The sequence below is a fragment of the Pelobates fuscus genome, chromosome 1, assembly GCF_036172605.1.
Source record: "Pelobates fuscus isolate aPelFus1 chromosome 1, aPelFus1.pri, whole genome shotgun sequence".
NCBI lineage: Eukaryota > Metazoa > Chordata > Amphibia > Anura > Pelobatidae > Pelobates > Pelobates fuscus.
Genome location: NC_086317.1, coordinates 414,959,896 through 414,984,277, shown reverse-complemented (window position 1 = coordinate 414,984,277; position 24,382 = coordinate 414,959,896). Strand labels below are relative to the sequence as shown.

At 44.2% G+C, this 24,382-nt stretch overlaps 1 protein-coding gene across 2 annotated transcripts in view; it reads right to left on the bottom strand.

The window, feature by feature from the left end:
• The window catches only part of LOC134569647 (cyclic AMP-dependent transcription factor ATF-7-like), a 96,369-nt gene extending 78,695 nt beyond the window's left edge, over window positions 1-17,674 (bottom strand). For both annotated transcript variants that reach the window (XM_063428447.1, XM_063428448.1), the window contains exon 1: window positions 17,563-17,674. The gene's annotated coding sequence lies outside the window, so the exon portion shown is untranslated. The remainder of the gene's footprint in view (window positions 1-17,562) is intronic.
• Between the last annotated feature and the right edge of the window lie 6,708 nt (window positions 17,675-24,382).

Genomic DNA, 24,382 nt, shown 5'->3' with positions numbered 1-24,382 from the left:
AGGGCTGCAGAATCTGTTGGCGCTATATAAATGGCAATAATGATGATAATGAAAGGAGTAAACACAGTGAAATTAATTTCTACACAATATGTGTTTGTTAAAGGACCACTACTATAGTGCCAGGAAATCAAACTCTTCTTCCTGGCACTATAGGGTCTTTGGGTCCCTCCCACCCTCAGGGTCCCACTCCCGCCGGGCTCAAGAGGGGTTAAGGGGTTAAACACTTACATTTCTCCAGTGCCGGGCTCCCTCTGCGCTGGGGAAATCTCCTCCCTCTTCCAACGTCAGCGCTGAATGCGCATGCACGGCAAGAGCCACGCGCGCATTCAATCAGTCCATAGGAAAGCATTTCTCAATGCTTTCCTATGGACGGCAGCGTCTTCTCACTGTGATTTTCACAGTGAGAAGCACAGAAGCGCCTCTAGTGGCTGTCAGTGAGACAGCCACTAGAGGCTGGATTAACCCTAATGTAAACATAGCAGTTTCTCTGAAACCTCTATGTTTACAAGCTGCAGGGTTAACCCTAGATGGACCTGGCACCCAGACCACTTCATCGAACTGAAGTGGTGTGGGTGCCTATAGTGGTCCTTTAAATATAGGGCATGAATATTAAAAATCCTAGAAAAAAAAAAAACAGCTGCACACCACATTATGGAAAATATGAAGAAGAAAAAAACGTCTTCCTCTTTCTTTAGTTTGTGGGCTTTATTAAAACACTCCAAGCACCATAACCACTATAGTTTGCAGTTGTGGCCATCTACTAGAAGTACCATATAATTTATGGTTTGATTTTTTTTACCTAGGTATCGCTGTGTGCCATCCCAGAGACCCAGAAGCTTCTAAGCAGAAGCTTAGATTAGGGCTTGGCTCAAGAGAGTTAATACACAAGATACACCGCACTTATCCACTAAACGGCAACTTCATAGCACACAGATTTTACTAGTTTGTAAAAAAAAACAAAAAAAAAAAACAAATTTAAATACCTAATCTAGGCAAAAATAATGGGGTTTAGTTACAATATATGATCATACATTGTATAAGCCTGCAACAACGTCAGTGTACCCCAGCTTTGGCAGGTCTTACTCTAACAGCCTACTGTCCATGTGGCAGGCTTATGCAATGTATGATCATATACTGCAACTAAACCCCCATTATTTTCGCCTGGATTAGGTGTTTTTAAATAAAATAAAAAAATAAAAAAAAAGATCTAGGAGAAATTTACAGCTTTACATTTTTTATCAGTTTACAGATTTGTTGTTAATGAAATGCACATTTCAACGCCATACAGAATACAGTCTTTCACCAATTCTTTTACAGAGGAAATAGAAATTCCTTTTCAAAATAAATGCCCCAGCTGCAGTAAAGATTTCAACAATTCCAGAGTGTTACTACGATTATGTTTTTTTTTTTTTTGCGTTATCAAATTTTGGCCAACACCCATACCGTAGCTGAAATATTGGTAAAAGGTACAAAAGACTATTGTATTCAAGATGTGTGTGCAAAACCAAAAAGGCTGCACCTAAATATGCATGTTATAAGGGTGCTGATGGGGCCAATTAATACAAAATACACTCATCAGCCACAACATTAACCCCTAAAGGACGGCTGGAGTTCTATGTCGTCCTTTATTAGGCGGTCCTAAATGTCGCCAGGCGGCATAGAGCGTTCCCGCCATCCTTTGTACTTACCGAGCCCCCACCATTCCTCCGACGGAGATTGCGATCCTGGTCTCTGCCTGGGAGTGCAGACAGACCCCCTCTGCCTAATCTGACCCCCCCCCCCCTCCCCCGGCCATGTGATCGTGATCACATGGCCTTGAATAGCCGGCTTATGCAGTGCCTGGAGGGGGACTACTTGAGCTCTCAGGCTGTCCCCCTCATGCCTGTAAAAAAAGTTAGTAAAAGTCATAAAAACTGTTTTTAAATTAAATAAAAAGTACCATAAGACTTGCTTTTCCCACAGAAAATCACAAATTTCCGGTGATGTTACTACCGCGAAGGATTCTGGGTGGGCATATGCATATTGAAATTTGCACGATTGGTTATGTTGCCTTTGAGACCATATGGTAGCCCAGGAATGAGAATTACCCTCATGATGGCATATCATTTGCAATAGTAGACAACACAAGGTATTTGGCCAAAGTTAGCATTAAAACAAAAATAATTTGAACGCCAATTTTGACCAGTGTTTGTGACTAAGTGGCTACTAGAAAAGACTGGACATGCCCCATTTAGAATACCTTGGGGTTGTCTACTTCTGCAAATGGTATGAAATCATGGGGGTAATTTTTCATTCCTGGGCTACCATTTGGTCTCAAAGGCAACATAACCAGTCTGGCAAATTTCAATGTGTATAAACTGAAAAATGTAATGTGCTATATTTGACCCTGTAACTTGCCAAAACACCATAATACCTGTACATTGGGAGTACTGTTTTACCCGTGAGACATCGCTGAATACAAATATGTGTACGTTATTGCAGTAACAGGTAACAGTATTGTGACATGCACAGTTAAAATACCAAAAAATATTTAATTTCTCTTTTTTAAAAATATTTTATTCATATTAAATTATGTATAATATACAAATATTTGATGTGACATGAAAGCCCTGTTTCTCCTGAACAAACTGATATATGATAAGTGTGGGTGTATATAATATGAAAGAGGTGCATTACGCCTGAAGTGACATAGTGCAAATTCAAGGTTTTGTTTTGATCACAACTTGTACAATTGGCTCAGTCCTTAAGGGGTTAAAACCACTGACCAGCGAAGTGAATAACATTGATTACATTGTAACAATGGCACCTGTCAAGGGAAGAGATATATTAATGCAGCAAGTGAACAGTTAGATCTTGAATTTAGGTGTTGGAAGCAAAAAAGAGGCAAGTGAAAAGTGACAAGGGCCAAGTAATGATGGCTAGACAACTGGGTCAGAGCATCTCCAAATCGTCAAGTCTTGTGGGTTGCTATGTACTAACGACTGCATACCGATACCACAAGTGATGAAAGTACTTCTCTGAAGGCAGTGGCCTCTGTCATTAGGCTAATGCACACTGCAAAATGTGTTCAGGAACAATTTGAGTTACATAACAGTTCAAGGTGTTGACTTGGCCTCCAAATTCCCCAGATCTCAATGCAATCAAGCATCGGTGGGATGTCCTGGAACAACAAGACCCTACACCTTAAAACTTTAAAGATTTAAATTATCTACTTCCAATATCTTGGTGCCAGATACCACAGAACATGTTCTTCTGGATTCCATGCATCAGAGTTGTTTTGGCAGCACAAGAGGGATTTACACTATAGTGTCAATCTGACACACACACCCACACACACACTTCGAGAATTGCCTCCTAAACTTAATTTTGCTTCCAGTGTAGGGACAAATTTTTTTGCTGCAGCCTGATCCTCCTTCAGTTAAGACTTTGACTCACAATGAAGTATTGGGGACACATGATGCATGCAGAGTAATCATTGTAATCTGCCATTTCTCAAAGGAGTCAATCCACTGTTTCTCTACGATTGGCATTAGCTGGATTCAGCAGCATCTTGCTGTGCGTGAGGATACCAAAGTAAACATATTCAAAAAATCAAACAGGAACTGTCACTTCCACAATTTTGGCAGACACTGGTGTCAGAGTTGCAGCAGCACAGCATACCGAGGAGGGAAGTTTGTTTTTGGTTTTTAAACTTACCTCCACTGCTTTATTCACCCCAGTAAAACACTGAAATAGTATTTACTGGAGTGAAGGAACAAGGAAACCTCCCTTCTCTGCAGTGGGAGTTCATCATGAAGGAAGAAGAACCACTAGAGACATGTTTTGCCATTTGTAAACACTATCATTTCTCAAAAAGAGGGAAAGCATCCATGAACCAAAATCACTACATTAAGATGTAGTGATTTTCATTCTTACTTTGTCTCTTTAATGAAGCCAAATTAAAACATCTTAAGGGCCACTTTTTACCTGAAATTATAAGTCATGAGCAGTATAAATGGGAAAAAAAGAATGTAGTGCCAGGCTTGAGCCAACAACACTTTTGGTAATGCATTATGCAGAAAAAAAAAAGAATTATATAGACTTTTGCCTCTGAACAGATTTTCAGAAGCAGCATAGACTTGAAAAGAGCTGAATGTTCTCAACCACGACTTTTTAATAAGAGTGCTGTGAAAAAATCCCACCAACAGCTGTAGATCAGCAATGGCAAAAAGATGAATTCAACATGAATGAAACAGATAAACAAGCTAATAGCAGCCAAGACATTTGTATTAGAATGGCAAAAAATTGCATCCTTTGTTATTTCATGAACTAATTAACTTGCAGCCATGTGAGTGGCTGATAAGCAGTCCTGTAAAAATAAATATTGCACACCAATTTGCTTTGAATCTAGGTGCAATCTAAAAAAGTTAGGATAGGATTTTTTTATTTTTTTTATCCAACAGAGCTTTATTTTCAATGACAAAAATAACATATCTGAAAGGGACAGCTTTATGTGTGTCTACTGCCTGTCCCTGCAAGCTTTTTAATGTAAACATTGCCTTTTCAGAGCCTGGTGGTGGGGCCCTAAGGTGACCAAACAGCCAAGTCTTCAGCCCCTGTGTTCCAAATGTCACAGAGGGCCCGTTAGCATCGCAATGTCAGCAACACCCAAGCAATTCCAAGACAATATTCCTATTCGCCACCATGGCGTCTTGACGCTGATATTTGTTGGATCCTTGTATACTGAGAATTACAGTAAAATAACTATATGGGAGTTATTCACTCATTTGGGAAGTGCAAGACAAAATAGCCAAATAGTAGATATTCTTCAAATGCTACACGTCAATTTCTATTTGACCTAAAACTTGCAGATCCTTTATCAATTTCCCAATAGTACTGGAAAATACATTGTATACAGTGAATTATTCACATATCTGGGATTTTCAGGACAAAATATCCGAACTATAGATATTATTCAAGTCGGCTAGGCTTCAATTTCTATTGATATACAATTGATATACGGTCCTTTGTCAATTTACCAGTATTAGATAATACGTTATGAATGCACTCTCAAAAATGATATGAGATTAGGATATATCAAACTCTCTCAGCCAATACAATGCTTTCCTATAGAACAGGAGTAGGCAACTTACGGCACTAGTGCCATGCACAGCACTCAAGGTGTCTTTGCACGGCACTCAAGGCTGCAAGAGCCAAACAGGCTCTGGCCTATCAGAAGTCCCAGTGAAACTTCAGATATCTGCCAATACGAAAATGTGGTGAAGGACAATACTCAATTTATGCATTGCAGCACATAGAGTAAGTGATCTCAGATCACTTCCTCCCAGCACTTGTGAATAGGAATCCACACTGTAGTAGAGCAGCCTGCAGCTGCTGTTACTGCTCCTGTCCTTGACCCTGTACCTAGCCAGCCTGGTCCCCACTGGAACCCAGGGAAGCCACCCACACTGCTAGATATACACAGAAATGCAGAATAACCCTCCCCTCATACAAATGCGAACAGCCCACACACAAACATACACACAATCCGAACAAACATAACCCGCTAACAATCCACATACATGCACACAACCCCACATGCAGCACCCCAAACAGCCCACACACACTACCAAACACACAATGTGACATATCCATACACACAATTCCACAAGCAGCCCTCATACACAGCCCACATTTATATGTATTATACACAATACCATAAACTACCTTATGAACAAATTCAATCTAATAGCTCATATACACACAAATACAATGATACAAAGCAATTACAGTATAAATAACAAGCAGAATACAGCAACATACACGCCTCAATTAAAAAAAAAATAGGACCGGCACGCTACGGGACATCACAATCCTATAATCGGCACAGTGCTGCTAAAAAGTTGCCTACCCCTGCTATAGAAAATAAAAGGAGTGTTTATCCTATAAAGGGGGCAAGGGGCTAAATAGTGTTTTTAACACTATAGAGTCAGGAATACACATTTAAACGGGAGGAAAGACCATGCGCAAAATCAAACAAACCATGCCTTAGAAAAAACAAACAGTAAATTTAACAATAACCCAGTGAGATCAGCTGTCCAGGCAATACTAGGTTCAATCCTTCCCTTTCACAACCTAATTGGCACGTGCGCAAGTGGCATGGCTCAGTTAACTTGATGCTTCTCATAGGCAAGTGCTGAATCCACTGGTTCTCTATGGAAAGAATTGTGACACCTAATGCGAAGGCTTTCAAATACTGACAGCCACAAGAGGCATCCTTAGTGACAAATGTAAACATTGCTGTTTTTTGACAATCCACAATGCTTACATTTGTCAGACTGCAGGAACAGAGTCTTTGCACTAAAACCACTACATTAACATGTAGTGTCCCTTTAAAATGAAGAGGGGGGGGGGGGAAGTGCAGCACTTTTACACATGCTTGAACAGCTTGTTCAAGTGAACGAGGACACATCCATTTAATTGAAATACCAGTCTGTTATCCATGTTTTAAAGATGTCAAAGCCCGTGACCACCTCCTGTCCGTTGTCCGCACTCGTACGGCCAACTCGCGCTTGCAGGACTTCTCGCGGGCGGCTCCCTTCCTATGGAATAGCCTGCCTACCGCCATCAGACTCTCCCCTAGTCTTGCATCTTTTAAGAAGTGCCTTAAAACCCATCTCTTTAGGAAAGCTTATGGCCTCCAAGACTAACCCTTACCTCACATACCTGTCTCTTGCCCTCTCCTAAAGGGCAGCCCACCTTATTTGATTGTAAATTCCTGTCCTAATGTGTTTTACACCCCACCTCCTATAGAATGTAAGCTCGTTTGAGCAGGGTCCTCTTCAACCTATTGTTCCTGTAAGTTTATTTGTAATTGTCCTATTTATAGTTAAATCCCCCTCTCATAATATTGTAAAGCGCTACGGAATCTGTTGGCGCTATATAAATGGCAATAATAAATAAATAATAAATAAAGTCACTGACATGGCACGATTTTTGTTGCCAGAAGATAGCATGATATTAAAGGATTATGTATCGGGGATTAAAATGTCAAATCCTGAGCTACTAGCCAGGCGTTAAATGTTTCTCGACATTTCAAGTCTGATGAGTCCATGTCACAGTCACCAGGGATGAATTTCTATTTGCAAATGGCTAATGAAAATTTTGAATACAGATGTGACCCCTTCACACATACTAAAATGACACACCAACACCACCTTAAAATATCCTGAAAGCCAGAAGAGAACTGAACAATGTCTAGCTATTATAGAGAAACATACAGTTGTATATGGTTTTTTAGCTGTCTTACTATCTCTGGAAGTGGAAGAGAACAGGAGAACCGCTGGGTGTATGTTTTGAGGGGTTTTTGTTTTTTCACATTTTGCAAAAGTGTGTGCTGTTAAAGTCCCAATTCATTAATTGCAAGACTGCAGTTTCCTCTTGAATATTGAAAATATAACTGCAGTTCAAAGATTAAATGAAATTATGAGAACACTAAAGTGCTAGGAATATAAACGTGTATTCCCAACTCTTTAGTGCCTCTGCTCCTAGTTATATATGTCCTTTTCCCTGCACCTCCACCCATGTTTCCCATAAAAGTTTTTCTCTTACCTATTTTCAGCTCAACTCCACTCCTCCCACAAAGTCATTTAGAAGGTATGGCCACCTCAGGCATGATCCAATCCAATGCTCTTCATAGAGGAGCATTTGGGGACCTGACACTCATGCTCATGCTCATCAAGTGCCGCTGGAGCAGCCAAGCTTCACCACAGGAAAGCACATTACTGTTTTATTCAGTAAGTGCAGCAGAAGTGCCTCCAGTTGCTGTCAATGTAACAGATACTGGATGTGTACCTTCAAGGTAAATAGTGCAGATTCTGTATAATGGCAGTGTTTCGTGAAATGGTTAAATTGACAGAACTACTGCACCCAGGTTACTTCACTAAGATTAAGTGGCCTGGATGATTTAGTGGTCCTTTAAATGTAGAAATATACTCTGCTGTATTTACCTTTATTATGTAAATGAGGGCTTTCATTTTTTTTCTCTCTGTCATAAACACTGCCCTCTGCACCTGTAAGTATGTACAGAGCAGAAAAACGATTTGCTTTATCTGCTCAAATGCAGTAATTTTCCCTGGTTGTGCCACGTTTGAACTGGATTTTAATGAAAGTCACTACATATTTCAAAGAAAGAAAAGAGAGAAGAAAAAAAAAAAAAAAAAACACAAACCATGCAATAACTGAGCATCACATAAAAAAAGATTACACAGCAATTTTTTGTCATTGGCGTGTCCTAAATGTCTGCCCAGAACTACTCTTCCTTGTATATAACCTACAGGTTGACAAAAGCTAACATAGGCTGGAGCTTTAGTCAAGCATCTTGGTAAATACTTTTCTCCTGCAAGGCATCACAGATACTCTGTGTTGATTCTCACACGATCCCGAGAGTCAACACCAGTCTAAGATGTACTGAGTGGTTTTACATGCATGCCCTAGGAATGGCAGAGGATACAGGGAATTGTTATAAATATATTTGTATAAACAAAGGAAAGCTTAAGTACTCATAACATTATCACACAGAGAATGACACTCAAAAATGCATTATGTGCATTATAAAACAGTCTGATAGCTTCACATTTCATAGATAAAAATACATTTTACATTCTGCTACAAAGCAAATAGAATTATTACTTGTGTAACAAGAATCTGCTTTGAACTACAGCCAGAAACACTTACAAGACACAAACACACAAGATTGTACTTCTATAAACCTTACAGGACTCAAAGGTTTATCGCCAACACCACCAAAAATGCAGAGAGTAAAATGTGAATCATTCAAGGGAAACTCCAGGCACCTAACGTGCAAGAAAGCACTTGATGAAAAACTATGTACAAAAAAAAAACAAAAAAAAAACGTTTGTTGATTAATTACGTTACTTGAGAGGTTTAAAACAGCACTGTCAATTTGCAAGTTATATATATATATATACACACACACATTATATATATATATACACACACACACATACATATATACACATACATATACACACATATATACACTAGGGATTGACCGATTATCGGTTTTACCGATATAATCGGCCGATATTCGGTATTTTCGGCAATATCGGTATCGGCCAATAGGGATACCGATATTGCCGATAATACCTCCCAGGACCGCCAGGCTCATTACAAGCCCGGCGGTCCTGGAGGGGCGGGCAGCAAGCGTTTACTCACCTCCCAGCAGCTCCTCCAGCTCCCCAGTGTAAATCTCGCGAGACCCGCGGCCAGCTCTGACAGCTCAGCCAATGCCACTGGACCACCAGGGATTAACATACCCCCCCTCCCTGGCAAGGCAACAAGCAGGGAGGGGGGACAACAAAAAATAACTAATAATAATTAAATATATAAAAAAAAATAATTTAATATATAAAAAAAATTTTTTAATAAAAAATGCCCCCTCACACATACACTGTATTATTATACACATACACGACACAAACACACTGTGTATATAATTCAGTGTGTTTGTATAGTGTGTGTGTATATATAATGCAGTGTGTTTGTATAGTGTGTGTATATAATGCACACTATACAAACACACTGCATTATATACACACACACACACTATACAAACACACACTGCATTATATACACACACACTATACAAACACACACTGCATTATATACACACACACTATACAAACACACACTGCATTATATACACACACACTATACAAACACACACTGCATTATATACACACACACTATACAAACACACACTGCATTATATACACACACTATACAAACACACACTGCATTATATACACACACTATACAAACACACACTGCATTATATACACACACTATACAAACACACACTGCATTATATACACACACTATACAAACACACACTGCATTATATACACACACTATACAAACACACACACTATACAAACACTACATTATATACACACACACTATACAAACACACACTGCATTATATACACACACACTATACAAACACACACTGCATTATATACACACACACTATACAAACACACTGCATTATATACACACACACTGCATTATATACACACACTATACAAACACACTGAATTATATACACACACTATACAAACACACTGAATTATATACACACACACTATACAAACACACTGAATTATATACACACACTATACAAACACACTGCATTATATACACACACTATACAAACACACTGCATTATATACAAACACACTGCATTATATACACACACACACTATACAAACACTGCATTATATACACACACACACTATACAAACACACTGCATTATATACACACACACTATACAAACACTGCATTATATACACACACACTATACAAACACTGCATTATATACACACACACTATACAAACACACTGCATTATATACACACACACTATACAAACACACTGCATTATATACACACACACTATACAAACACACTGCATTATACACACACACACTATACAAACACACTGCATTATATACACACACTATGCAAACACACTGCATTATATAAACACTACACAAACACACTGCATTATATAAACACTACACAAACACACTGCATTATATAAACACTACACAAACACACTGCATTATATAAACACTACACAAACACACTGCATTATATAAACATTACACAAACACACTGCATTATATACACAGTGTGTTTGTGTAGTGTGTTTATATAATTCAGTTTGTGTTTGTGTAGTGTGTTTATATAATGCACACTACACACACACTGCATTATATACACACACTATACAAACACACACACTCTGCATTATATAAACACACTACATTCACTATACACACACTACACAAATACACACACTCTGCATTCCTTATATACACACACTACACAAACACACACACACTTTGCATTTAGTATATACAGCATTCACTTTACACACACTACCCACACACTAGACAAATACACACTGCTTTCATTATATACACACTAGACAAATACACACTGCTTTCATTATATACACACTAGACAAATACACACTGCTTTCATTATATACACACTAGACAAATACACACTGCTTTCATTATATACACACTAGACAAATACACACTGCTTTCATTATATACACACTAGACAAATACACACTGCTTTCATTATATACACACTAGACAAATACACACTGCTTTCATTATATACACACTAGACAAATACACACTGCTTTCATTATATACACACTAGACAAATACACACTGCTTTCATTATATACACACTAGACAAATACACACTGCTTTCATTATATACACACTAGACAAATACACACTGCTTTCATTATATACACACTAGACAAATACACACTGCTTTCATTATATACACACTAGACAAATACACACTGCTTTCATTATATACACACTAGACAAATGCACACTGCTTTCATTATATACACACTAGACAAATGCACACTGCTTTCATTATATACACACTAGACAAATGCACACTGCTTTCATTATATACACACTAGACAAATACACACTGCTTTCATTATATACACACTAGACAAATACACACTGCTTTCATTATATACACACTAGACAAATACACTGCTTTCATTATATACACACTACACACACACTGCATCCACTATATACACACTACACACACACACTGCATCCACTACACACACACACACACAGCTCCCCTGTCTAAACACACTGCATCCACTACACGTGGCATGTATATTTTGTGCATTTACCTTTAGAAATAGTTTTTTATTTTCCAAAATGGTAAATGTACAGAATATCGGCAAATTATATCGGCTATCGGCCTGAAAGTTCACAGAATATCGGTATCGGCTCTAAAAAATCAATATCGGTCGATCCCTAATATACACACACACACACACATATATATACACATATACACATACACATATACACATAATGTGTATTTAATAATATATTGTATATTATCAAAATACACGTAGAATGATTATATATTTTATATTCTATATATCTTAATACATTAAAAATGAAAATAAATTCTACATATATATGTAATATTTTTACATAATTAAGTCATTTTATTAATTACAGTTTGCGGGACCTGCCTGATAACCCAGGCAGAAAGTCAAAAAAAATTTAAATTTGCTAGCACTATATTTAACCCTGTAACTTTTCAGGACACCATAAAACCTGTACATGATGGGTACTGTTATACTCCGGAAACTTTTCTGAACACATATTAGTGTTTCAAAACAGTAAAATGTATTACAACAAAGATATCAGCGAAAGTGACTTTTTTGCATTTTTCACACTCAAACGACACTTACACAGACAATATATTTGTTGTGATACATTTTACGGTTTTGAAACACTAATAATTGTGTCCAGCGAAGTCTCTGGAGTATGACAGTACCCCTCATGCACAGGTTTTATGGTGTTTTCAAAAGTTAAAGTCAAATATAAGGTTTGTGTTTCAGTTTTTTCCACATTGAAATTCGCCAGATTGGTTATGTTGCCTTTGAGACCGTACGGTAGCCCAGGAATGAGAATTACCCGCATGATGGCATACCATTTGCAAAGGGACAACCCAATGTATTGCAAATAGGGTATGTCCAGTCTTTCTTAGTAACCACTTAATCACAAACACTGGCCAAAATTGGCGTTCAAAATTGTTTTTTTGCATTTTTCACACACAAATATTAATGCTAACTTTGGCCAGTGTTTGTGACTAAGTGGCTACTAAAAAAGACTGGACATACCACATTTGCAATAGCTTGGGTTATCTACTATTGCAAATGGTATGCCATCATGAGGGTAATTCCCATTCCTGGGCTAGCAATATGGTCTCGAAGGCAACATAACCAATCTGGCGAATTTCAATGTGGAAAAAACTGAAACACAAACCTTATATTTGACTTTAACTTTTGAAAACACCATAAAACCTGTGCATGAGGGGTACTGTCATACTCCAGAGACTTCGCTGGACACAATTATTAGTGTTTCAAAACCGTAAAATGTATCACAACAAATATATTGTCTGTGTAAGTGTCGTTTGAGTGTGAAAAATGCAAAAAAGTTAAAAGCTAACAGTATTATGATATTCACCGTTAAAATGTCATGAACTAAAAAAAACTTAATTTCTCCCATATTTTAATATTTTATTCATATTAAATTATGTTTCATAGCTAAATATGGTGTTAAATGAAAGCCCTATTTATCCTGAATAAAATGATATATAATAAGTGTAGGTGCACTTTTTATTTATAAAATATTTTACCAGGAAAGATACATTGAGATTTCTCTCGTTTTCAAGTATGTGCTGGGTGAATATAAAAGAGGTGAATTACGGTTGAACAGACATGTAGACAAATTCCAAGTTTTGTTTACTTTTATTTTGATCAAAACGAGTACATTTGGCTCAGTCCTTAAGTTAACTACAACTGCATTTTCAAAAATAGTTATATACCTGCACAGCAACAGAAGTCATAGCTTGTCTATCAGTACATAACATTGTTTTTGCTCTTAGAGACCATAACTGATTTGTTCATAAAAGAGGAGGGAGGGAAAAAATAAGACATGTATGAAGCTCCTCTGCAAGCCAACAAACCAGCATAAACTTGCCAACTAGTATAACTTCTCTTATTTCCTGAAATAACCAACTCACCAGTAATGAATGACATTCTGGAAATCCTCACTAACAAGCTATCTAGTGAAGGTGCACAGTGTTATGTAGATTTTGCCACCTATGTTATTCTTTTTAGACAAGAGGAATTACTTTTTAATATATAAATGGAAGATACATAGGCAAAAAAAATCCTGACGTCAACATTAAATACATTTACTAGACTTAAAAGCTTACATTTGCGGCATTTAGGTTATTGTTTATATTATACTCTTAAAATAGATCTATTAAAAAAAATTTTTTAAAACGATAAGGATGGAAGGGCATTGAAATGAGAGTGACAGCTACTATATGTGACAGGTACAGGAAAATTGTGATATACACACACACACAGATAACATTGCTTGTAACTAGTTAATCACATTGAAGTGAAAACCAGGATTGTAAAATTTAGGGAATAACTGCAGCCACTAGAAACAATCGAGGCCACAATACAAAAAAAAACAAAAACAAAAAAACTTAACCTCGGACAAAGTTAAAGTTGCAAAGCTGTAATTTTATTGTGATTTGCTTATAAAGATGAAATTTTGTGGTGACAATCAGTGGAAATATGTTGTAGTAGGCATACAGCCAAAGGGACAGGTAATATGGTTGGGGGCTGACTGAATGATGAGCGGTAAAAAGTGTGAGATAGACGCACATGGAGACAGCTTGGGTGGAGGGAGCACTGTGACAGGCAGGCAGCATGGGCTGGAGGGCATTATGGCAGACAGTCTGCGCTTGGAGAGGCAGGTGTGGTCAATGTGGAGAGGTCAATGTGGGGATGGGGGGGCCACACATACCAAGTCTGTGGTGGGGTCAATGTGTGATGCCGGGGGGGGGGGGGGCCCAGTCAATGTGGGGACGCGGGGGCACACAGGCCCAGTCTGTGGAGCGGCCAATGTGGGGCACACAGGCCCAGTCTGTGGAGCGGCCAATGTGGGGCACACAGGCCCAGTCTGTGGAGCGGCCAATGTGGGGCACACAGGCCCAGTCTGTGGAGCGGCCAATGTGGGGCACACAGGCCCAGTCTGTGGAGCGGCCAATGTGGGGCACACAGGCCCAGTCTGTGGAGCGGCCAATGTGGGGCACACAGGCCCAGTCTGTGGAGCGGCCAATGTGGGGCACACAGGCCCAGTCTGTGGAGCGGCCAATGTGGGGCACACAGGCCCAGTCTGTGGAGCGGCCAATGTGGGGCACACAGGCCCAGTCTGTGGAGCGGCCAATGTGGGGCACACAGGCCCAGTCTGTGGAGCGGCCAATGTGGGGCACACAGGCCCAGTCTGTGGAGCGGCCAATGTGGGGCACACAGGCCCAGTCTGTGGAGCGGCCAATGTGGGGCACACAGGCCCAGTCTGTGGAGCGGCCAATGTGGGGCACACAGGCCCAGTCTGTGGAGCGGCCAATGTGGGGCACACAGGCCCAGTCTGTGGAGCGGCCAATGTGGGGCACACAGGCCCAGTCTGTGGAGCGGCCAATGTGGGGCACACAGGCCCAGTCTGTGGAGCGGCCAATGTGGGGCACACAGGCCCAGACTGTGGAGCGGCCAATGTGGGGCACACAGGCCCAGACTGTGGAGCGGCCAATGTGGGGCACACAGGCCCAGACTGTGGAGCGGCCAATGTGGGGCACACAGGCCCAGACTGTGGAGCGGCCAATGTGGGGCACACAGGCCCAGACTGTGGAGCGGCCAATGTGGGGCACACAGGCCCAGACTGTGGAGCGGCCAATGTGGGGCACACAGGCCCAGACTGTGGAGCGGCCAATGTGGGGCACACAGGCCCAGACTGTGGAGCGGCCAATGTGGGGCACACAGGCCCAGACTGTGGAGCGGCCAATGTGGGGCACACAGGCCCAGACTGTGGAGCGGCCAATGTGGGGCACACAGGCCCAGACTGTGGAGCGGCCAATGTGGGGCACACAGGCCCAGACTGTGGAGCGGCCAATGTGGGGCACACAGGCCCAGACTGTGGAGCGGCCAATGTGGGGCACACAGGCCCAGACTGTGGAGCGGCCAATGTGGGGCACACAGGCCCAGACTGTGGAGCGGCCAATGTGGGGCACACAGGCCCAGACTGTGGAGCGGCCAATGTGGGGCACACAGGCCCAGACTGTGGAGCGGCCAATGTGGGGCACACAGGCCCAGACTGTGGAGCGGCCAATGTGGGGCACACAGGCCCAGACTGTGGAGCGGCCAATGTGGGGCACACAGGCCCAGACTGTGGAGCGGCCAATGTGGGGCACACAGGCCCAGACTGTGGAGCGGCCAATGTGGGGCACACAGGCCCAGACTGTGGAGCGGCCAATGTGGGGCACACAGGCCCAGACTGTGGAGCGGCCAATGTGGGGCACACAGGCCCAGACTGTGGAGCGGCCAATGTGGGGCACACAGGCCCAGACTGTGGAGCGGCCAATGTGGGGCACACAGGCCCAGACTGTGGAGCGGCCAATGTGGGGCACACAGGCCCAGACTGTGGAGCGGCCAATGTGGGGCACACAGGCCCAGACTGTGGAGCGGCCAATGTGGGGCACACAGGCCCAGACTGTGGAGCGGCCAATGTGGGGCACACAGGCCCAGACTGTGGAGCGGCCAATGTGGGGCACACAGGCCCAGACTGTGGAGCGGCCAATGTGGGGCACACAGGCCCAGACTGTGGAGCGGCCAATGTGGGGCACACAGGCCCAGACTGTGGAGCGGCCAATGTGGGGCACACAGGCCCAGACTGTGGAGCGGCCAATGTGGGGCACACAGGCCCAGACTGTGGAGCGGCCAATGTGGGGCACACAGGCCCAGACTGTGGAGCGGCCAATGTGGGGCACACAGGCCCAGACTGTGGAGCGGCCAATGTGGGGCACACAGGCCCAGACTGTGGAGCGGCCAATGTGGGGCACACAGGCCCAGACTGTGGAGCGGCCAATGTGGGGCACACAGGCCCAGACTGTGGAGCGGCCAATGTGGGGCACACAGGCCCAGTCTGTGGAGGGGTCAATGTGGGGCACACAGGCCCAGACTGTGGAGGGGTCAATGTGGGGCACACAGGCCCAGTCTGTGGAGGGGTCAATGTGGGGCACACAGGCCCAGTCTGTGGAGGGGTCAATGTGGGGCACACAGGCCCAGTCTGTGGAGGGGTCAATGTGGGGACCGGGGCACACAAGCCCAGTCTGGGGAGGGGTCAATGTGGGGACCGGGGGGCACACAGGCCCAGTCTGGGGAGGGGGGAGTTGGGACAGGGCAGATAGCCTGGGCTGAGGGGGTGTTGGGGATGAATAGACAGATATCTGGACGCAGTCTAAGCGGAGGCACATAGGACAGGCAGATTCCTAAAGTTCAGGATGGCAGACAGTGTGGGCTGAGAATTGTAAGGGACAGGTCTGGGGAGAGGCAGACAGTCTGGGACAGACAGGCAGTAACCAGCACGAAGACAGCATTGTAACACGCTGGGTGAGATCTGACAGACCGGTCAGGTCACAGGCTGGGACAGTGTGTGTGGCCGTGCTGGCTGCCAGTGATGGGAGTCAGTGTGTGTGGCCGTGCTGGCTGCCAGTGATGGGTGTCAGTGCTGGCTGCCAGTGTGTGTGTGTGGCCATGCTGGCTGCCAGTGATGGGTGTCAGTAGCAGGCTGTCTGACTCGGGCTCTCTACCTGTAGCACTATCACTAACTCGGGTGGGTTACTCAGTGTGTCCCGCCTCCCGGCTTCGTGTGATTAGCTGGCATTCCTGTCAGTCACCCAGGCGCCGCTCGCTATTGGCCATCCGATTACTCAGTCTTCCTTTCCTTGGAAGGGGGCGGCGCCCCTAACTTGGGCCCTCTCTCTCCCTCTGGGGTATTCAGGGTGTGGTGGGTTGGCACGGGCGGGAGTGCCTGAGAGTACCGTGGGTGAGGTGTCTGCGCTGTCTAGTACCTTTTACCGGCTTCCCGTCCCCGCCGTCTCCTTCCCGTGCCGCTCGCCTCAGCCAGCAACCGTCAGCAGCGCGCGGGCGCCCCGAGAGTCCGGTCTCGCGAGAACAACCGGGGCGGGGCACGCGCCTGTCTCGTGACGTACGAAACTGCCAGCTGACTGTCATCGGATTGGGGCGGGGCCGCGAGGAGGAGGAGGAGGAGGAGGACAGCGATGTGGGGGCGGGGCTAAGTTCTGTGAGGGTATGACGGACAGGTAAAGGGAGCTGCAACGGTATAAATAGGTCCAGAGCGACCCCTGTAGGTGAAGGCGGGAAAACCATGCTTATTGGAGATAGGTGGAGTTAAAGGACTACTATAGTGTCCGGAAAACAAACACGCTTTCTTGACATTATATAATCCTTAGGGTTCCCCCCACCCTCAGGGCTCCCCTCCTGCTGGGTTGAAGGGGTTAAAACCCTTTCAGCCACTTACCTTTATCCAGCGCCGGGCTCCCTCGGCGCTGGTGACCTCTCCTCCCCTGCCGACGTCAGCTCCCGAGTGGACCTGAATGTGTATGCGCGGCCAAGCCGCGCGCGCATTAAAAACGCCCATAGGAAAACATTTCTCAATGCTTTCCTATGGACGTTCTGCTTGCTCAATGCGATTTGAGCCCCTCTAGCGGCTGTCAGGTAGACAGCCACTAGAGGATGGATTAACCCTGCTATGTAAACAATGACAGTTTCTCTGAAACTGCTATGTTTACATCTGAAGGGTTAAAACCTGGGGGACCTGGCACCCAGACCACTTCATTGAGCTGAAGTGGTCTAAATGACTATAGTGTCCCTTTTATGTATAATCGCAGTTAACCTGTTAATCACCCAAGTTAATATTCGTGTAGGACTCACTGATGTTGGGGTTACTGTGACATAGTGATGGGCTTAACACAATATGGCCATATGGTGTAACTGAATCCCCATATTTGTTTGCTAAGATAGGTGATAAAAGAAACCTTGTAAAATTTCGACTGTATATTTTTTTGTGTGCTGTTCCCTAATCTGTATTTAGCCTTTCTGGCAGGACTGGGCAAAGGTTTTGACCATATATGCAAGAAAATTCAACAATTTGGGGTTGAAGAAGCAAATGGTAGAAAGAGCTCTGCTCAGAAGTACTTACAATCTACAGCAAGTAGGGTGAAATGACACCAAAAAGTTATGGTAGATTGCATTCTTTTCAAAGTAACACTGAATTGAATGTGTATTGACAGAATAGTCTGTGAACAGAAAGTGATTGCAGTAAAGGTGAACGAAAACAAAAGGTTTTATATGGCAGATTTCCTCTTAGGAGCTGAGAACAAAAGAAATGGGAGGTTAAGCTTCTCATAAAGTGTGATACCCCAGTACCGCCACATTCTCAGGCTCCTGTCCTGCTATCCTAGTTTTGCTCCCTGGTGTAATTTTGTTTTAATATGCAACCCATAGCTAACTTTTAGTGCATATTCCCAATTTAAACTGCAGTTGTATGGTCTGATATGTAAGGATGGAATTAATCATTAATGCATAAAAAAAATCCTATAATCTAATTTCCTTTCTTTCGTGGAAGTGTGAGCAACTTCCAGTCTAATGTTAGTTGAAAAGGAATCGTGCCTAAAAATATCCAGCTTACTGGTAGCTGAATTCCCACGTGTCTGTTCTGTCTCGGAGAAAAGGCAGTATTTCCAAAACATGGAAACAACTGTAACAAACAGTGCTCCTGCCAATATCATGGCAACAACAGCACTTGGCTGAGACGTACGCAGCTGTTCATACCATAGTATAGGAGCTTCTTATTACTGTTCTGATACTGTCTACCATATCACATGCACTGCAGAATGTACTCTCGTCTATATTGCAGTGACCAAGCAAACAGCATAGAATAATAGTTTAGACACCTTTGTCTATACTCAGGAAGGAAAAAACACACACAAAAAAACTTTATTCCCATTTTTTTACAGTGAACTCCATATTCCCATTTTCTTTTGGTGAATTCCATGTGGAATGTGTCTGCCCTCTGCAGGCAGTGTTCTAGAAAGACATCTTGTCAGGGTTATTCAGTAAACTGAAATTGTGAAGAATGGTGAAAAGAATTTTACATTCCTGGCTAATCATGGCAGCATCACTTATGGGTAGCTCCTCCCTTAGCAGTCACAGGACAGGAATTAATTAGATTAATTAATTAATTAGACTGATAGGTATAAAGAGTCCCTCCTCCCCTTACACCACAGTCTTTTTTCCTGTCCTTAGCAAGTTCTACAGGACTTTTTATTTTATGGCCACCTTCCTGCGTTTGTCGTGGGTTCGTTCCAAATGAAGTTCAGCCTCTCTTCATTTGAAGGCCCCAGTAAACAGCCTGCATGAGCAGGACTAACTGGGTCAGGTTCCGTGTAAGTACTGAACCGCTGCGTGGGATTTAGGTGTTCTGAGGGAGACACTGGTTTTCTGTTTGTCTGATGGGGTTGGTCTTCCTTAAAAATTCCCCTTGTTATCAGCTTGCCCCTCTTAATTGGGGTCCAAAATCCCCCCCACGCCTATTTCTGGCAGTTCTTTGAATCCATACTATGGGGTCCTGGAGTGGTCCTACCTGTGGTTTGGTGTGTTGTCTGGTTCCCTGTGGGGTCTCCAGGATTTGTGGTTATGCCTTCTGGCCCATGGGGCTCTTCCCCGACTGCCTGTGGCTTCCTGGGGGTTCGGGCATCGCAGGCTGGGACACAGTTTGCGTTCCAGCAGACAGGCTGGTGCTCGCGGCCGGATCCGGCGAACCCGGAAGTGATTTTCATTGGCCGCGAGCGTTTGGAACGCACGGCGTGCGTTCCAGCGGTCTGCGCATGCGCGGACCGGATGGTTTTCCCCGGCTCTATTTAACCTGGCAGATTCTGACAGTCTGATTGTGCTCTGCATCAGCTGTTCGAGCGATCTCGTTCCTGGCTTCTCTGCAGTTCATCATTTGCTGTTTCTTGGCTGCCTGGAGGAATTTTTGTGTCATTATAAGGTAGGATTCCTGATAATTCTTGTTTAAGGTTTGAGTGTTTATTTTATTTTTTTCTCTCTCTGCTGGTCAGCCTGCTCTGACCTTTGGTTGGGTATTGTGTGTTGAATTTCCCTTTGGTTCTCCTTTGTAGTATGGATTCCCCCTCTGCCTCTGCAAGATCCCTCTCTAGAAAACATAGGTGAGCCATTCATTTTTTTCTATTGGGGGGGTTGTTAAAAAGAGTGCCAAACTAAGCCTGTAATATATGTCATATATGGCTTTATTTCAGCCCCAGCAAGCATCTGGATTCCCCAGCGAGGAATTCAAGGGAAAAGTCCAATAAATGCATTAAGTGCTCATCACCTGCTCCACCTGGAAGGAACCTCTGCAGGGAATGCTTGTCGGAAGCGGCTAATGTCCCCAGTAAGACTTCACCGCAGGACGACCTTAAGCTTTGGATTTCCCGTGCAATTGCTGAGGGCTTTAAGTCTACCACGGGATGTGGTGGCCCTCCTAAGAGACGCAGAGCGGAACCTCAGTCTTCCAGCTCTGAGGAGGATCCTGACCTGTGGGAGGTCTCTGATGAGGGGGAGGAGGAGGCTGACTATGCCTCCAGGTCTCTGGACTCTAAATCTATAGATCGACTTATTACCCTCCTCAGAGACACTCTTAGCCTCACGGAAGAAAAATCTGAATTGAGAGAGGCTGACAGTTTTTTTGAGGACTTGAAACCTAATAGACCAACGTTCCCAGTACATTCCTCTATAAGGGACATGGTCCTTCAGGAATGGAATAAGCCGGAGAGGAAGTCCACCTTGAAAAACAAATTCACAAGGACTTATCCTTATTCTGCCATGGACTGCTGCCTTTGGAATTCGGTTCCCAAGGTTGATGCCGCAGTGATCCATATGGCTAAAAAGACCACGCTTCCTATAGACTCCATGGCATACTTGAGAGAACCTATGTAAAAGCGTATGGATGGTGACCTAATTAAAGCCTATCTGGCGCTAGGCTCCGCCCTTCATCCGGCAGTGGCGCTGACCACTCTCTCCAGGGCCTTAAGAGTTTGGCTCGCTAATTTGGAGGAAGATATTGGTCAAGGTGTCCGTAGAGAACATCTCCTGGAAAGTCTCAAGGATTTGAGCCTTGCTACTGAATTTTGCTCTGAAGCCTCCCTGGACATCACTCGCATGATTGCCAAAGGTATGGCCCTATCTGTGGCCTCCAGAAGGGCCTTATGGCTTCATTCCTGGGGGGCGGACTATGCCTCCAAAGCGTCCTTGTGTGGTCTCCCGTTCCAGGGGGACCTCCTGTTTGGTAAGATTCTGGAGGATGCCATTCAGAAAGCAGCTGATGGGAAAAAAGCGTTTCTTCCACAAGTCAGCAGAAAGAGTTTTTCCTCCTCCTGGAAAACCAGGCGATTTAAGGATCGGTCCTTTCGGGACAGTAGAAGCTACAAGCCCGGAAGGGAGTATTCCAGGAACTCTTCGTGGAAGTCCTTCTCTCACTCCTCTTCCAATAAGGCTTCCAGAGGTAGAGGTGCCACAACCTCCGGGAAGACCTTCTGAAGGTCCTCGGGCCCATCCGGGTACGGTGGGTGGAAGACTGCAGTTCTTTTACCCGGTATGGGCCGCAAATGTCACAGACGAGTGGGTCACCTCAATCATAAAAGAAGGCTACAGGATAGAATTTTCCTCTCGTCCACATGCTGCCCATTTCAGAAAATCAAAAGTGTCAGAAGGTGTCAAACGAAGGGCCATGAGGACTTGCATTTCCACTCTGCTGGAACAGAAGGTGTTGGAGGAAGTCCCTACTCACGAAAGGTTCCAGGGGATGTATTCCACTGTGTTTTTGGCCCCAAAGCCCCAGGGAAAGTGGCGTCTCATCCTGAACCTGAAAGGAGTGAACGCCTTTCTAGACGTAAGGACATTCAAAATGGAATCCTTACAGACTATCCTAAAGTGCGTAAAACCAGGAGATTGGATGACCTCCATAGACTTAAAAGACGCCTACTACCAAATCCCTGTAAACAGCAATCACATGCAGTTCCTTCGGTTCTGGGCTTTAGGAAGACATTTCCAGTTCCGAGGGCTTCCGTTTGGTCTCAGCTTAGCGCCAAGGACTTTCTCGAAGGTCCTTGTCTCTTTGATTGCCGTCATAAGGATGAGAGGTATCGAGATATTCCATTACCTGGACGACATACTCATCATAGGGCCTTCACAAAGAATAGTGGAGCATCATACATTAATGGCAATGAACATCCTGCAAGATCACGGGTGGCTTCTCAACATAGATAAAAGCTCCCTGATTCCATCTCAGACCATCGTGTTCCTCGGAGCAGTGATAAATACCATTTCTGCCCATGTGTTTTTGTCTCCAGAGAGGGTCATGAAGATACAAGTCAAGAAGCTCCAGGTTCTCGAAAGGGCCTCGGCAAGGGAAGTCATGAGTCTCCTGGGTTCTTTAACGTCTACGATAGGTTTGGTGAAGTGGGCCCAATGGAAGTTTCGCCCTGTACAGAGTTGTTTCCTTCTCCAGTTCGACAGAGAAAAAACGGATTGGGATCAGAAAATATCTCTGCCACTGCCAGTAAGAAGAGGGTTGTACTGGTGGAAGAACGGGAAGAACCTAGCAAAGGGCTTTCCCTTGGAAGAGCCTCCGTGGACCGTTATTACGACGGATGCCAGTTCTTCTGGTTGGGGTGCCCACCTCGATTCCTCATGGACTCAGGGGTGGTGGACTCGAGAAGAAAGTCGGCTCCACTCGAACCTAAGAGAACTGCGAGCTATTTCCAAGGCCATTCAGGTGTTCCTTCCGAAGATCAGGAATTCCTGGGTGTTGATCAAGACGGACAACCGAGCGGTGGCCTCATATGTAAACAACCAGGGAGGCACAAGGAGCAAGCAGCTCTTAAAAGAGCTAGCTCCTCTAATGGAAATGACCATGACCTATCTCCAGGGACTGAAGGCTATCTATCTCCCAGGCTCGGAGAACGTAGGGGCGGATTTTCTCAGCAGAACAGAAATCCTTCCGGGAAAATGGAAACTTCACCAGTCAGTTTTCGCTTGGATCACCCATCGGTGGGGCATGCCCCAGATCGACCCTGATGGCCTCGTTCAGGAATCGCCAGGTGCAGAATTACTTCTCCCTCCACCCAGAGAGTCAGGCACTGGGCCAGGATGCTCTATCTCTTCCTTGGTCGTTCGATCTGGGGTATGCGTTCCCTCCCCTACCCATGATACCCAGGTTCCTGAGAAAAGTTTGGGCAGAAGGGAAGAAGGTTATTGCCGTAATCCCGATTTGGCCTCGAAGGCCGTGGTTTCCCCTACTGTCAACGTTGAGCCAGGAACAGCCTCGGCCCCTGCCTGTTCTGAAGGATCTGCTAACGCAGGGTCCAATATCCCATCCTCATCCGGAACGCCTCAAATTGGGGGTGTGGGTCTTGAAAAAGAAAGACTTCAACAATTAGGCCTTTCAGAAGCAGTGGTCAATACCCTCTTACACTCAAGGAAGGCTTCTACGTCCTCATGCTACCATAGAATCTGGGATGTGTTTCAGGAATGGTGCTTCGGCCAAGCGAGTTGACTTCATACGCCCTCGCAACACTGAAATCTTGGAGTTCCTGCAAGAAGGTCTGGATAAGGGTCTTAGCATCAGCACTCTTAAAGTTCAGTCTTCGGCCCTGTCAGCTTTGTGCAACACCTCTTGGTCATCAGACCCATTGATCTCCAGGTTCTTCAAGCAGCTTTCAAGTTGAGACCGCCTTCGAGATCCACTACCCCTCCTTGGGACCTTCCGCTTGTTCTCGACTACCTGACTGAGGATCTATTCGTTCCTCT